This window comes from Triticum aestivum, chromosome 4B, assembly GCF_018294505.1.
Source record: "Triticum aestivum cultivar Chinese Spring chromosome 4B, IWGSC CS RefSeq v2.1, whole genome shotgun sequence".
Lineage (NCBI taxonomy): Eukaryota > Viridiplantae > Streptophyta > Magnoliopsida > Poales > Poaceae > Triticum > Triticum aestivum.
In genome coordinates this window covers 465,594,231-465,609,792 of record NC_057804.1, presented here as the reverse complement: position 1 = coordinate 465,609,792, position 15,562 = coordinate 465,594,231, and positions in this window count along the sequence as shown.

The window sequence follows — 15,562 nt, the reverse complement described above, 5'->3', positions numbered from 1 at the left end:
TTGCCATCCATTGTGGTGTCAATGGACTTGTGAAGATGTGCCTAAGAGTGGCTCACCCATACTGGACTATGGGGGAGCAATCATCTAGTCTTCATCGAGCCATCGCAATCAAGAAAGGTGGTCCAACTTGAGGGAGTCGAGATCGTCTTCATCTAGCTCAAGTGGACCATGTGCAAGGCAAAGGTTTGCCCTTGATAGGTTTTCTATTTTACCGGTCTTGTGGTGGTAGTTGGGAGACCGGGTTATAGGATCGGTTGCCGTACTATCAAGGGGGGCTCTCAAGTTGGTAGCTTGATCGTATCGTTAGTAGAGAGCTCAAACCATTGCATACTTGCATCATGTTTATTGGTTCTTGTTTGGTTATCTTTGTGAGTCTTAGAGCTTATGGTCATCTTGATGACAAGCTTGAGTTCATCGAAAATGGAGTTCGCATGCGTCTTCTATGATGTTTTCGGTGTTGGAGGTTTTACCGGTCTTATCCGAGGAAGGGTTCTCACCTTTTTCTTATGGGCCTTTTCTCATTTGCTTATTCTTGATATTTCTATCAATATTGTGTTAGCCCATGTCGTTAGCTTTCCAACGTACTTGGTTTCATTGAATTTGGAGTCCGTTTGCAAAAGTTGTGGATGTTTTGGTAAAGGCTGCAGCGGTACTACCGCGACTAGAGCGGATGTAATTTTTACTACCGCTCCAGAGCGGTACTACCGCGGCTCCTAAGCGGTAGTACCGCTCCGGACCAAAATCCCGTGTTTTGCTCAGCGGAAGTAGGCACGGAAGTATTTTTTAGTACCGCTCACAAGCAGCAGTACCACTACCATTTGCGGTAGTACCGTGAGGTCGAGCGGTAGTACTGTTCCGGCGGTTCTACTGGCCTTTTGCCTCCTCGCTATTGTTTTTCAAAGGGGTACTACCGCCCTAGCGGTAGTACCGCTCCTTGGAGAGGTAGTACCGCTCTGTGCGGGCTGTGAGCATAACGGTTGGATTTTTCCCACCTATAAAAGGGGGTCTTCTTCCCCATTGAACCTTATCCTTTAAGCTCGTGTTCTTCCCCCATTGTCGACCCTCTTCGAGCTTGCTATCTCTCAATCCCTCCATGGATTCTTGCTAGTTTTTGAGGGAAAAGAGAGAGGAGATCTAGATCCACGTTTCCACCAATCACTTTCTCCTCTATGTGAGGGGAACCCCTTGGATCTAGATCTTGGAGTTCTTGGTGTTCTCCTTCTTGTTCTTCCTCTCATTTTCCTCCCTAGCATTAGTTGCTTCGGTGGGATTTGGGAGAGAAGGACTTGGGCACTCCGTGTGCCCTTGCCATTGCATTTGGTGCATCGGTTTGAGTTCTCCATGGTGATACGTGGAAGTTTCAAGTTGAGAAGCTTATTACTCTTCGGTGCTTGGTGCCCTTGAGCTTGTTCCTCTTGGGTGCTTTGGCACCCTAGACGGTTGGTGGTGCTTGGAGCTCAATCATTGTGGTGTAAAGCTCCGGGCAAGCGTCGGGGTCTCCAATTAGGTTGTGGAGATCGCCCCGAGCAATTTGACTGGTACCGGTGACCGCCCCCAAGGGTTGCCAAAGTGTACGGGTTCGGTGACCGCCCCCAAGGGTCGCCATTTGTACGGGTTCGGTGACCGCCCTCAAGGGTCCCTTAGTGGAATCACGACATCTTGCATTGTACGAGGGCGTGAGGAGATTACGGTGGCCCTAGTGGCTTCTTGGGGAGCATTGTGCCTCCACACCGCTCCAAATGGAGATTAGCATCCGCAAGGGTGTGAACTTCGGGATACATCGTCGTCTTCGTGTGCCTCAGTTATCTCTTACCCGTGCCCTTTACTTATGCACTTTACTTTGTGATAGCCATATTGTTCTTTGTCATATATCTTGCTATCTCATAGTTACTTATCTTGCTTAGCATAAGTTGTTGGTGCACATAGGTGAGCCTAGTTGTTTTAGGTTTTGTGCTTGACAAATTAACCGCTAGGTTTATTCCGCATTTGTTCAAGCCTACACCTTAATTATTTTAAAGTGCCTATTCACCCCCCCCTCTAGGCGACATCCACGATCTTTCAATTGGTATCAGAGCATCGTCTCTCTTTGTTGGGCTTAACCGCCCAAAGAGTAAAGATGTCGACTAGGGGATTAGGATTCTCTGACACTCTTAGTTTTGATGGCACAAATTTTGATGTTGGGGTAATTCGCATGCTTAATCTCTTTAGGGTCATGGACCCAAATTTAGAGCGAATTGTAGATATGGGTTTTTCTCCTCCAAAGGATCCCCAAAGATTGTCTTTAGAGGATGAGAAAAAATCTTATCTCAATGCTCAAGCTTCTAATGTTCTTTTCGATGCTTTGAGCAATGTAGTTATATTTCAACTCATGCCGTTCCGGGATGCTCATGAGTTGTTGACGAAGCTTCAAGATAAATATGGTGTGTCCAAGATTTGTGGGGATGATTGTTCTCCCTCCACCTCTGGTCGTATAGTCTTCTCAACTTCTTCTACTTCACCTACATGTGGTTTTGCCACAAGGTAATGATATGGTGAGTAGTGTTGGTCATTGCAATGATGATAGTATGCTTATTGTGGATTATCCTTCATCACTATATTATTGCAATGCTCCTTCTTTGGACTTTAACACTTCGAGCACTCTAAATGTTTCACATGCTTGCGTTGATAGTCCTTGCATATCATGTAGAAATTGCTCGACTAAATCTCATGATGATATGCTTGCTATGTCTTGTTTCCATGATAAAAATGCATCTATTTCCTCAAATTGTTGTGCTAACAATGTAGAGGAAACCGAACACTCCATGGAACAAGATGTGGTGTTTAATGGTGCCTCAAGGGATGCTACATCATCATATATTGCTTTTTGCCTTATGGCTAAGGCGTCAAAGGTATCTCCTTCTTTGTACCCCAATATGTCTCTTGATGATGATGTTGATGCTAATGATGATGAGGATAATGATTAAGAGAATGATAATGTCGCCTCCTTAAAAATTAAGGGGGAAATGATTTTTAAAGCTCTTCATAAAAATAAAATTGCTCGTTCCAACTTCATGGAAATAATTTCCATTGCCATTGATGGCAAGAAATACATTGAGGAGTTGGAATCTCGTCTAGAGGAGCATGAGGTCACCATTGAGAAAACGGGACCTCTTGAGCGTGATTACACAAATGATATCGCAGAGCTATCTCAAGCTCTTGAACATGAACAAACCACCTCTGAATCTCTTGAGGAGACTTTTGCTCTAGAATTATCTAGACTGAGGGAATCTCATGATAGAGCTCTTGAGGTGGCCAATGATTTCATAACTAGAAATGCTAAGCTTGAAGTTTCTCATGCTAGACTCCTTGAGGATTTTGAGCACCTCGAAAATGGCTCAAGGGTCATCAAGGGTGAGCTCATCAAACTCACCGAGTCTCATGCCCAACTTGAAGCTTCTTATTTAAAAGAGCTTGCCAAGTTGTCCTCTCCTATTATTGTAAATGATGATGCTTGTGCTACTAACTCTATTACTTGTGAAGCATCCACTTTGAAGGAGAATGTTGACCTACGGGCTCAACTTGACGTGCTATCTAGCAATTATGGGAAATTGGAAGAAAGTCATGAAAAGCTCTCAAGCTCTCATGATGATCTTCTAGTATACCATAGTGTGCTAAAGATAGCTCATGAGGCCATGATTGCTAAGATAACATCTAGTGAGCCTCATGTGGATACTAGCACTACTTCTAGTCAAGATAGTATATTGCCATGTGCTAGTCCTTGTAATTCTTCTACTCACAATGTTGGTACATCTTGTGATGAATTGCTTTCCTTGCCTTGTTGCTCTAACAATGAAGCTTATACTTCCTCTAGTACTCGTGTTGAGACTAACCATGTAGAGGAAATCAAAGAGCTCAAGGCCCAAGTCACATCTTTGAAGAAAGACTTGGAAAAGGGTCATGAAGGGAATTCCACACTCAATAATATCTTGAGTGTGCAAAAATCCCCCAATGACAAAGGTGGACTTGGATTCAACTCCAATAAGAAGAAGAAGTCCAAGAGAATCAAGAAGAAGGGACAAGAGCAAGTCAAGAATTCGGCCAAGATTATTTGCTTCAAGTACAAAATTGAAGGGCATCATGTTAGATCTTGCCCATTGAATAAGAAGGCCATTAGTGACAAGCAACAAGGAAGAGGCCACAAGTTCAATCTCATGCTCAACCTCAAGTTGAAGAAAGGCCACTTCCCAAGAAGACTCAAGTTAATGCTTCTCTTGTTGAGAAATCAAGTGAGAAGAAACTGAAGAGTAGACGTTGCTACTTATGTCGTGAGAAAGGTCACGTCACTTCTTCATGCACTAGTGGTAACTTATCCAACCCAATTATTATTGATGATATCTATTCTCTTGGGAAGGATAAGGTTGGCAATGTGTTTGCCAAGTTTGTTGGTACTCAAAGTGGTGTCAAGAAAAGAACCATTTGGGTAGCCAAGCCTATTGTGACTAACCTCTTAGGACCCAACTTGGTTGGGGACCACCAAACTCAAACTTGATCAATAGGTGTTGATGGAGGGCATTGGAGACTTGGCTACATTGTGAAGAATTAAGGGGACTTCATCATTCTTATTGTCTCAAGCCAAGTCAATTGGATTATCTAGTTTCTATCTTATATCTAATGTGCCTCCTTGCGGTAACTTGTACTTAAATTGTTTACATAGAAAGTTACTTGCCCCCTTTCATGTTTTGGTTTTGTTCCTTGCATGTGTTTGTATATGTTGTGCTTCCAACTTTGTGTGATGGTTTGCACATCATGTACGTGTGTGTCGTGCTTTGAGCCTTTTTGCTTCTTGTTTGTATCCTAGTTGGCTCGTGTGAGAGATTAATGGAACATCCCATTTTGGGGGAGTGATGTGCTTTGTGCACCTCACAATCCTATAAGTGTGTGTACATGAGGAATACCATCTAGTATTGATATTACAAGATTATCTAGTCGCTAGGTGGTATATCTCTCATGAGAAATTCAAATTCTCAAAATTCCATTAATTATCTCTTTTTGGGTCCTCTTATTGCCTCTTGTTAAGTTCTTATTGGTATCACATTATGGGGGAGTAATATGCTAAGTGCATATTACAAGCCTAGAAAATGTGTACATTTTAGATATTGTCACCTAGAATTGATATTGTAGATTATCTTGTTCCTAGGTGGCATGTTAACTCTAGAAGTTGCAATTTGCTTATGTTTGGTGTGAAGATGATGTCGGATATCCTTTTTATCTACCACCGGGAATTATTTCCAAATACTTCTTGTCTTTTGACAATTGGTAGTCACTTTTGTGTGGTAGAATTTATTGATCATCTTTACATTGGCTTTTGTTTTTATTTTCCTTTTCGCTTGCCAAGGTTTGTGTCAACTCCCATTGTCTTCCATACCACTTGTGGATCTTGTTTATTTCTTGTTCTTGTCTAGGGTTTTCTAGATATAGTGAAAGTGGTGATCCCACCTTGTGCATTTTGTATTCAAATACAAATTCCCTATATAATGCACAACTCGTGGGGGAGCTATCCCATTTTCTCTAGAACACTCTTCTTGTGATCCTTATCAAGTGTGTAGGTGGAAGGCAAGCCATTTCTTTTTGGTACTTTGTGCCATCAGGAAACTTTGTTGACAGCTTGGTTTGTTTGGAACCATCCTCTCTTTGGGAGTTTGACATCTTTTATTTTAGTGTGTATCAATGGATATCTCACTCCTTGTTGTATCTTTAATGATATCTTCCAAGTGATTATTTATCTATCTGGTATCCTTTTCTCTTGGCATTTCGTTTTGTTTTGGTTTTAGTTCTTGAAAGTCTTGAGAATGCATATTTACTTCATGTATGTTTTATGGCATGCTTTCTTTCTTTGACTCAATATATAGGGGAAACTCCACCTAGTCTCAGTTTGTATGAGATGTGCATGAAATTCTTTTTCAAATCTATATGCACATATTTATGTGGAGTTTGTCCTATGTATTGGTGTTTCTAACTATTTGGTCCCGATGAGTTTGGGTACCGTTTAGTGTGTGTTGTTCTTCTAGGAACATTTGGAGATTCATTTGATGCTCGGCTCATTCACAAGGAAGGTGTTGTCACCATGTGCATTTTGGGTCAAGCTAGGATGATCAACCAACTACTATCTACCTTCAATGGGTATCTACTACATCCTTCCAATGATATCTCGGTAACAAGTATCTTTATCTACTTCATGCACACATTTGTTGCATCAACCTTGTGTAGGTTGTATCATGGCATGTGTTTCACTAGTACTTGTGATACTTGTTTCCTTTCTCAAAGCATCTCAATGATGATCTCATGTTGCTAGTTGTGATGTCTTTGATGGTTGTGTGGTAGGAATTCATCTATATCCAATAAGACCATATCTAGCCATGTGCTATGCTTCCAAGAAAATATCTTATTGGTATATCTATGACTTCCTTTTGGATATCTTGTTCCTTTGTGTTGTGACTATTCCGGGTGTACATCCTTCTTTGTAGATATATCTTCATGATTTCGTCTACCTAGAATCTTATACACTTGAGAGAAGTTGCATATCTAGATGATATCCTTTCTTTCATGTCCAGCTTGTCTTTCTTATGTTATTTCTTTCGTGGCTCCGTGAAAGATTTTGCCTTGTGTGCATGTCCTCTATCGTTGCATCTTGATGCACTCTTGTGTGGTGAAGATTATTTTCCTCTTGCTTATCTTTACGAGGCTTGGTATCCCTCGTCTTGATGAGACTCTCTTCGTCTATCTTCACCACAGGTTGTCACAAGCATATGTTCTATATTTGCTTATTAGTAAGCTTGTGAACCCATTTTCCAGTTGTGTGTGGGAATGATAGGCCTTGCACCGTGCGCCTCATTCTTTCAAGACTATGTTGATGCTTAATGCTCATCCTAATTTTAGTCTTCTCAAGTGCTTCGCCATGACTCACACACATCATTTTTGGTTGAGCCTTTTCTTAAGTTGCCTCCCTTACATGTTGTTCAACCATGTGCTTGTTGCAAGCGCTAGGCTTTGTTTCCTATTTGCTCACTTGCACTGGATGTGAGTTTCTATTGATTTTGGGGGAGCTATGATCCTATTATGTGCACTTTGTATTCAAATACAAATATTCTTATGTGTGCACAAATCATGGGGAGCTTCTGTAGTTTCTTTAGAACACTCCTTTGCGCTTTTCTTATCTTTTCTTGTGGCTCGTAGGATTATTGGTCTAGTTGCTTCAATTGGTATCTTTTGATTGCTTCTGTCTCTCTTTGCTATGTCTTTGTGGCATATCTTTCTGTTGCAATCTTTGGGCCTCAATATAGTTTGTGTTCCTCCAAGTATTTACCATTGGATATGTGTATTGCATTCCACTCTCTTGTGAGGAAATACACAATTTATGGAGAACCACAATTTATATTGGTCTTCTTAGCTTTTCGCCCATTTTGGCAATCGATGCCAATGGGGGAGAAGTTTCAGAGAGTTTTGTGGAGAAGTTTAGAGAGTTATCTCTTCTTTCTTTGGTTTTGTTCCTTAGCATTTGCATCTCATATGCATGCGCTATCGGTTGTTGCATTGCATAGTGAAGCATAATTCCTTATATAAACTCTCTTGAAAGTGATTGTCATCAATTACCAGAATGGGGGAGATTAAAAGAATATGCGGTGCCCCCATGTTTGGTTTTGGTAATTGATGACAATCTCTATGGACTAATGGTTGCCTTGAGTTATATTTGAAGGTTTTGTCCATAGGTTTTTCTTGAAGTCCATGTGTTGGTTTCAAGGAGTTTATGAGTTGACCAAGGTGCTATTAAGGAATTATCCAAAGATTGGTCATGTGAGTATTGAGCTTATTGCAAGCATGTCTTGAAGAAGAAGATTGTGTGATCATTCATGTTTACCTTCAAGACATCATCCAAATGAAGAGAGTTGGAAAGATTCAAGGTTGATCAAGACTAAGCCAAGAGTGAATCAAGTTGATCAACTCACAAAGCATAGAAGATGTACCGAGAGGGATCAAGTGATCCCATGGTATGGTAAGCATTGTCCATTGCACTTTGTGTACTAACCCATGGTCTATGTGAGAGTTCTATGTGGGGTTAGGTATGTGTCCATGGGCTTGCTTCAAGGAGAAGATATCATACAACCCATGGAAAGAATGACATCAAGTGGTGATCGTCATCAAGATTGCCGTGTGCAAGTTCAAGTGGAGCATCACGAAGAGATCAAGTGCTTGAATCTTGCCATCCATTGTGGTGTCAATGGACTTGTGAAGATGTGCCTAAGAGTGGCTCACCCATAGTGGACTATGGGGGAGCAATCATCTAGTCTTCATCGAGCCATCGCAATCAAGAAAGGTGGTCCAACTTGAGGGAGTCAAGATCGTCTTCATCTAGCTCAAGTGGACCATGTGCAAGGCAAAGGTTTGCCCTTGATAGGTCTTCTATTTTACCGGTCTCGTGGTGGTAGTTGGGAGACCGGGTTATAGGATCATTTGTCGTACTATCAAGGGGGGCTCTCAAGTTGGTAGCTTGATCGTATCGTTAGTAGAGAGCTCAAACCATTGCATCCTTCCATCATGTTTCTTGTTTCTTGTTTGGTTATCTTTGTGAGTCTTAGAGCTTATGGTCATCTTGATGACAAGCTTGAGTTCATCGAAAATGGAGTTCGCATGCGTCTTCTATGATGTTTTCGGTGTTGGAGGTTTTATCGGTCTTATCCGAAGAAGGGTTCTCACCTTTTTCTTATGGGCCTTTTCTCATTTGCTTATTCTTGATATTTCTATCAAGATTGTGTTAGCCCATGTTGTTAGCTTTCCAACAAACTTGGTTTCGTTGAATTCGGAGTCTGTTTGCAAAAGTTGTGGATGTTTTGGTAAAGGCTGCAGTGGTACTACCACGACTAGAGCGGAAGTAATTTTTTACTACCACTCCAGAGCGGTACTACCGCGGCTCCTTGCTGTAGTACCGCTCCAGAGCAGTACTACCGCGGCTCATAAGCGGTAGTACCGCTCCGGACCAAAATCCCGTGTTTTGCTCAGCAGAAGTAGGCACGGAAGTATTTTTTTAGTATCGCTCGCAAGCAGTAGTACCGTTGTCGGCGTTCTGTGAATAGGGGGTCCCCAGACTTGCCTGCCTATGGCCTGCGGCATGGCTCAAAGGGGGCCCAGCACGGCCCATCTTCATCAACTCAATCTCAAGACCCTCGCGAGGGGCCAAGCCTCGCGGGGCGGACGACAAGGAGCTTCCTCAGGCACGGCCTCATCAGGCTGGCTCATGAGAAGGCGGAGAGTTCAAGGCGGGGTACCTCGCGAGGTGCCCATGACGCAAGCCATGACGACCAAGGGCGCCAGCCCGCGCAGTGTCCTTCTTTCCTCTTTGGTGCAAGGGGAGCAAGCGCAGGCAAGAGCGTCAAGCAAAGGCATCCATTTCGGTGCAACAAGACCAAGACCAGTCCAACGGCAGGATGGAGGTCACCGTGGAGCCCAAGCCGGCGTCACCACCAAAGCCTTTGACAGGCGAGGACCAACTTTAGTCAGGATAAGTGTACTAGATGTTCCCCTTCAAAATGGCCAATTGTTGGCGCCCTTCCCGCTCAATATTTGGGAAGAGGCCCAGGGCCTTTGTCTATAAATAGGACTAGCCACCCACAGGGTAGAGGCAGCTGGATAGGAATCTGGAGAAAAGCCCCTCCAAAGGCAGAGAGAATCAACCCCTCCAAAGGGACGACACCACCACAAGAACAGACCCTCGCGAGGCTGTTCTTCCTTGTATTGTTCATCATCAGCCCAAGAGGCAATCCACCACACCACACACTGGAGTAGGATATTACACCACAATGGTGGCCTGAACCAGTATAAATCTTGTGTCCCTTGTGTTGTTCTTCTCGTAGTTTAGATCCTAGCGATTCGGTGAGGAGCAGGTAGGTAGAAGGCGAAACCTCCATGCGCACCCCAGTGTTCGAACCTCAAGGGTCTGCCGGAACCCTAAATCCGACATTTGGCGCGCCAGGTAGGGGTGCGCCGGAATTCGTCTTCCGTCGCCCTGCTCTTCTCCGACCGTCGCGTCCATGGCTGACGCTCGTCGGGCTGCTCGCGCCGCTCGAGTTGCCCGGACGGCTCCCGTCGGCAGGCGCCCTTGTCGTTCCCCGTCGCCCGCCGTCAACACCGCCACCGGCCCGGCGGGGAACGAGCAACGAGTATCGCCCCTGCATCCCTCTGTGGCCTCTTGGGAAAAGCCGCGCGACCTCTTTCTCGCCCACCACGCCGCGCCGGCCTCCCCGGTCGGCGCCGCCCTCCAGTCACCGTGTCAAACTGTTCATCCGCCTGGTCGGCGCCGCCTCCGCGCGGCAGGGGGCTTCCCGGGACCGGCCGGAGCCGCAGGCCAGGCTAGCCTTCAGTTCGGAAGACCACCCCTCCAACTCGGCCTGCTCGGGTGCGCTCCCGATGTTGTGCACCCCCACCATCTGCCAGGTGGTTGTCACCAGGACCCTCATTGACCGTGGCGCGGGCCTCAACGTGCTTTCAGTCGAAATTTTCGACCTCCTCTGCATACCCCGGGGGCGGCTGCGGCCGAGCCAGCCATTCATGGGCATCGGGGGCGGGTCTTCCAGCTCCTTGGGACAGATCCGACTCCCAGTGACCTTCGGCACCTACGACAATTTCCGCCCGGAGCTGGTCGATTTCAACATCGCCCTCATCAGCCTCCCCTACAATGCCATCCTCGGCTACCCAGCGCTGGCCCAATTCATGGCCGCGACTCACCCGGCATACAACCTCATGAAGATGCCCGGGAGCAGCAGAGTCCTCACCGTGCCTGGGGACACCTGGGACGCGCTGCGAGCGCTCCAGCTCGCCTTCAAGATGGCGGTGTCAGCACAGCCCGCCAACGCGGGGGCCCCCGAGCCCAAGGGGGCTGCACCAGCCAAGAAGAAACAGTTGTTCACCCAAGACAAGGCGCAGACCAAGCAGATACCCGTCGACAAGGACGGGTCCACCAGCGCCACTTTCACCATAGGCGCCCACCTCGGGCCCGAGCAGGATGAAGCCCTGGTCAAGTTCCTGCGTGCAAACAAGAAGGTGTTCGCTTGGGAGCCCGATTAGTTGGCACGGATCCCACGGGGCGTGATCGAGAACCACCTCAACGTGTGCCCCAACGTGCGCCCCGTAAAGCAGAAAGCAAGGCGGCAGTCCACTGAAAAGCAGGCCTTCACCGCCCAGGAGACCCGCAAGCTAGAAGCCGCGGGGGTTATTCATGAGGTTCGATATCCAGATTGGTTGGGCAACCCTGTGGTAGTACCAAAGAAGGGAGGGAAGGAACGCATGTGTGTCGACTTCACCAACCTCAACAAAGCATGCCCGCAAGATCCCTTCCCGCTCCCACGCATCGATCAAATCGTCGATTCCACCGCTGAGTGTGACCTATTATGCTTCTTGGACGCCTTCTCCGGGTATCATCAGATCAAGATGGCGGTGGAAGACGTGGAGAAGACGGCCTTCCTGACCCCGTGTGGGGTATACTGCTATACATGCATGCCCTTCGGACTGCGCAACGCGGGGGCAACCTTTCAGCGGCTCATGCACATCACCTTGGGCCCGCAACTCGGGAAGAACGTGGAAGCTTACGTCGATGACATTGTAGTGAAGTCTCGCGAGGCCAAGACCCTGATACAAGATCTGGAGGAAACCTTTGCAAGCCTCAACGCAGTAAGCCTGAGGCTCAACCCGGAGAAGTGTGTGTTTGGAGTCCCCTCGGGCAAGCTCTTGGGTTTCCTCGTATCCCACCGAGGCATCGAGGCCAACCCAGAAAAGGTCAAGGCGGTCGAGGACATGAGCCCGCCAAAGACCCTCAGAGAGATGCAGAAGCTCACTGGGTGCATGACTGCACTGGGGCGCTTCATCTCCAGGTTAGGGGAGCGAGCGTTGCCTTTCTTCCGGTTGATGAAGAAAAAGGGGCCCTTTGAATGGACTGAAGAGGCCGACAAGGCATTCCAAGATCTCAAGAGATACCTGACCAGCCCACCGGTGATGGTGGCCCCACGCCCACAAGAGCCCTTGGTACTCTACCTCGCCGCCACTCCCTACTCAGCCAGCGCGGCCCTGGTGGTGGTTAGGGAGGAGCGTCGGACCAAGGCCGCGGCAGCTGCCCGCGCCAAGGCAAAGCAGGACCAAAAAGGACTCACAAAGATCACTACCACAATTGAGGAAGATCAGCCGCCGCAGGGGAACACACCGGGAGCGGGAGAGGCCCTTCCCCCAGGCAACCAGCTTCTGGAGGCTCCGCCGCCTCAGGAGGCACCACGGCTTCCGGAGGACGCCACCAGCACCGACGCTCCAAGCCTCGTCGAGCACCCAGTGTACTTCGTCAGCACGGTGTTGCGGGATGCGAGGGCATGGTACCCCATGCCTCAGAAACTTCTCCTCGTGCTACTGGTGGCCTCGCGCAAGCTGCGACATTACTTTCAGGGTCACCCTATCAAGGTTGTCTTAGCATATCCCTTGGAAAGAGTGCTCCGGAGCCCTAACTCAGCCGGAAGGGTCGCCGAGTGGAACATTGAGCTGCAAGCATTTCAGCTCGAATTCAGCATGACCCGAGTCATCAAGGGGGCCGCCTTGGCAGATTTCATGGCAGAGTGGACAGAGGCGCCGGGCCTAAAGGCTGATGAGGATCGATCCCTCTCCCCGGGAAGTGAGGCACCGGACGGTTGGGTCATGTACTTCAATGGGGCGTTCTCCAGGGACGGCGCGGGGGCTAGCCCGGTACTTATATCTCCTACCCAAGACAAGCTCTACTACGCCGTGCAACTCTGTTTCCAACACGGAGAAAAAGTCTCCAACAACATAGCAAAATATAAATGCCTGATAGCGGGCCTGAAGGCTGCGGCCGCCCTCGGAGTAAAGTGCCTTACCATCAAAGGTGATTCACAACTCCTCGTCAACTTCTCCAACAAAGTATATGAGCCAAGGGATGAGCACATGGAAGCCTACCTTACGGAGGTCCGCAGGATGGAGAAGCAGTTCTGGGGGCTGGAGTTACATCACGTGCCCCATGGCACCAATCAGGAGGCTGACGGCATCGCCAAACGAGCGTCCAGGCGACTGCCTCAGGATCCTGGCATCTTCGAAGAGCGGCTCTTCAAGCCCTCAGCCACGCCATCACTGTCAAGCATGGTGCAGCCTCGGGAGGAGCTCCCCCAGCCGCCAGCGTCGAGAGCCCCAGTTTGCGGGCCGGCCTCGGGGGCGCGTCTGCTCTTGACAATGGAGCCTCAGGAGGGGTGCTGGGTCACGGAGCTCCGGAGCTATCTGACACAAGGGATCTTGCCAGAGAAGGAGGAGGAAGCAGAGCGCGTGGCGCGGCAGGCCACAACATACTGCATCAGGGATGGGGAACTCTACCGGAAGCGAAAAAATGATGTATCCCTACGCTGCATCTCCACGGAGCAAGGGAAAGAGCTGCTGGCGGACATACACGATGGAGACTGTGGGCACCACTCGTCATCACAAACCCTCATGGGCAAGGCATTCCGAAGCGGTTTCTATTGGCCTACCATGCTCAATGACGCCGTCAAACTGGTAAAGGCCTACGAAGCCTGTCAATTCCATGCAAAGAAGATCCATCAGCCGGCGGGAGGTCTGCAGACCATACCCCTCACATGGCCATTCGTCGTCTGGGGGCTTGATATCCTGGGCCCGTTTCCCTGGGCGCCAGGGGGCTATCGCTACCTCTACGTCGCCGTGGACAAATTCACTAAGTGGGCCGAGGTGGAAGCCGTCCGCACCATCCCCGCGGGTTCAGCGGTCAAGTTCATCAAGGGCATCATGAGCCGGTTCGGGGTGCCGAACCGCATCATCACCGACAATGGTTCGCAGTTCACCAGTAACCTCTTCAAAACATACTGTGCTAACCTTGGAACACAGATATGCTATGCTTCAGTGGCGCACCCCCGAAGCAACGGCCAGGCCGAGCGGGCCAATGCGGAGGTCCTCAGGGGCCTCAAGACCAGAACATTCAAGAAGAAGTTGGAAGCTTGCGGCAGAGGCTGGTACGACAAGCTCCAGTCCGTGTTGTGGTCCATCCGCACGACCGCAACCAAGCTGACTGGAGAGACCCCTTTCCTCTTGGTCTATGGAGCCGAAGCGGTCCTCCCTCACGAGGTCAGACGTCGGTCCGCACGGGTCCTGGCGTTCGACGAAGCGCAGCAGGACGCCATGCGGGAGATGGACCTCGTGCTGGGGGAGGAGCGTCGCCGAGAAGCCGCGCTGCAAGCGGCAAGATATCAACAAGCACTGCGGCGATACCACTGCTGCAACATCCTCCCCAGGACTCTTGATGTAGGGGACCTCGTGCTCGGGCGGGTCCTCTCTAGGGAGGGACTACATAAGCTCTCTCCCATGTGGGAGGGCCCGTTCAAGGTTGTTCATGTTTCCAGGCCCGGCTCCGCGCGCTTGGAGACTCAGGAGGGGGTGCCAGTCCAGAATGCGTGGAACATCCAGCACCTCCGGAGGTTTTACCCCTGAAAAGGCCCAGAGCCTGTGAAGAAGGCGAATGCCTGTGAAGATCATCTTTTTGGAGAAGGTCCGGAGCCTGTGAAGAAGGCAAATGCCTGTGAAGCTGTTGCGTTTTGGAAAAGGCCCAGAGCCTGTGAAGAGGGCGAATGCCTGTGAAGCTGTTGCATTTTGGAAAAGGCCCAGAGCCTGTGAAGAGGGCGAATGCCTGTGAAGCTATTGCGTTTTGGAAAAGGCCCAGAGCCTGTGAAGAGGGCGAATGCCTGTGAAGGTGTTGCGTTTTGGAAAAGGCCCAGAGCCTGTGAAGAGGGCGAATGCCTGTGAAGCTGTCGGGTTTTGGGAAAGGCCCGGAGCCTGTGAAGAGGGCCAATGCCCGTGAAGCTTGCTTCCCCGAAAAAAGGCCCGGAGCCTGTGAAGAAGGCTAACGCCTGTGAAGCTCGCCGCCCGTGACACTCTCACGTAATAATGAGTTGGGTCTGTACACGCCCCGGAGTCTCAGGAGTGCCGGCCTCAGGCCCTGGGGCTCCCTCCCACGCCCAGTGGAAGCACTTAGCTCCGCGCTGGTGAGAAGACGTCGAAGACTAGACTAGGTGCCGGACGCGGCTTTTTCATTTGCTTTCTGCAGTTGGCTAGTTCATTCTCAATTGAAGTTTTATTGAAACTGTCACTGTCTTTTGACTTATGGCTCTTCGATTTTTCGCCCTTCAGCCTCGATTTCTCTTGCGCAAGGTCTCGCGAGGGGACGGCTCTGGCGCCCTCGCGAGTGTTTCGATCCTTTCGGTCAAGACCTCATGACCTGGGTCCACTACAGGAGCATCCCTCCAGTCTGTGCCTCACGGGCACCGTGACACGAATACAGGACCTGGGTCGGTCGCCCCATGGCCAAGGCTGGGGATTACCTACGCGCGGGCGTTCGGCAAGAAGGAACAATACCAGAATAACGGAAACATTACGATGATTGACAACGATAACACAAACACGCCCCCACGGGGCCCCCGCATAGCTGTCTTTTTGCGCAGGAAAAAGGGGTGGAAAGAACAAATCAGGCAAAGCTCACCAGGCGCTG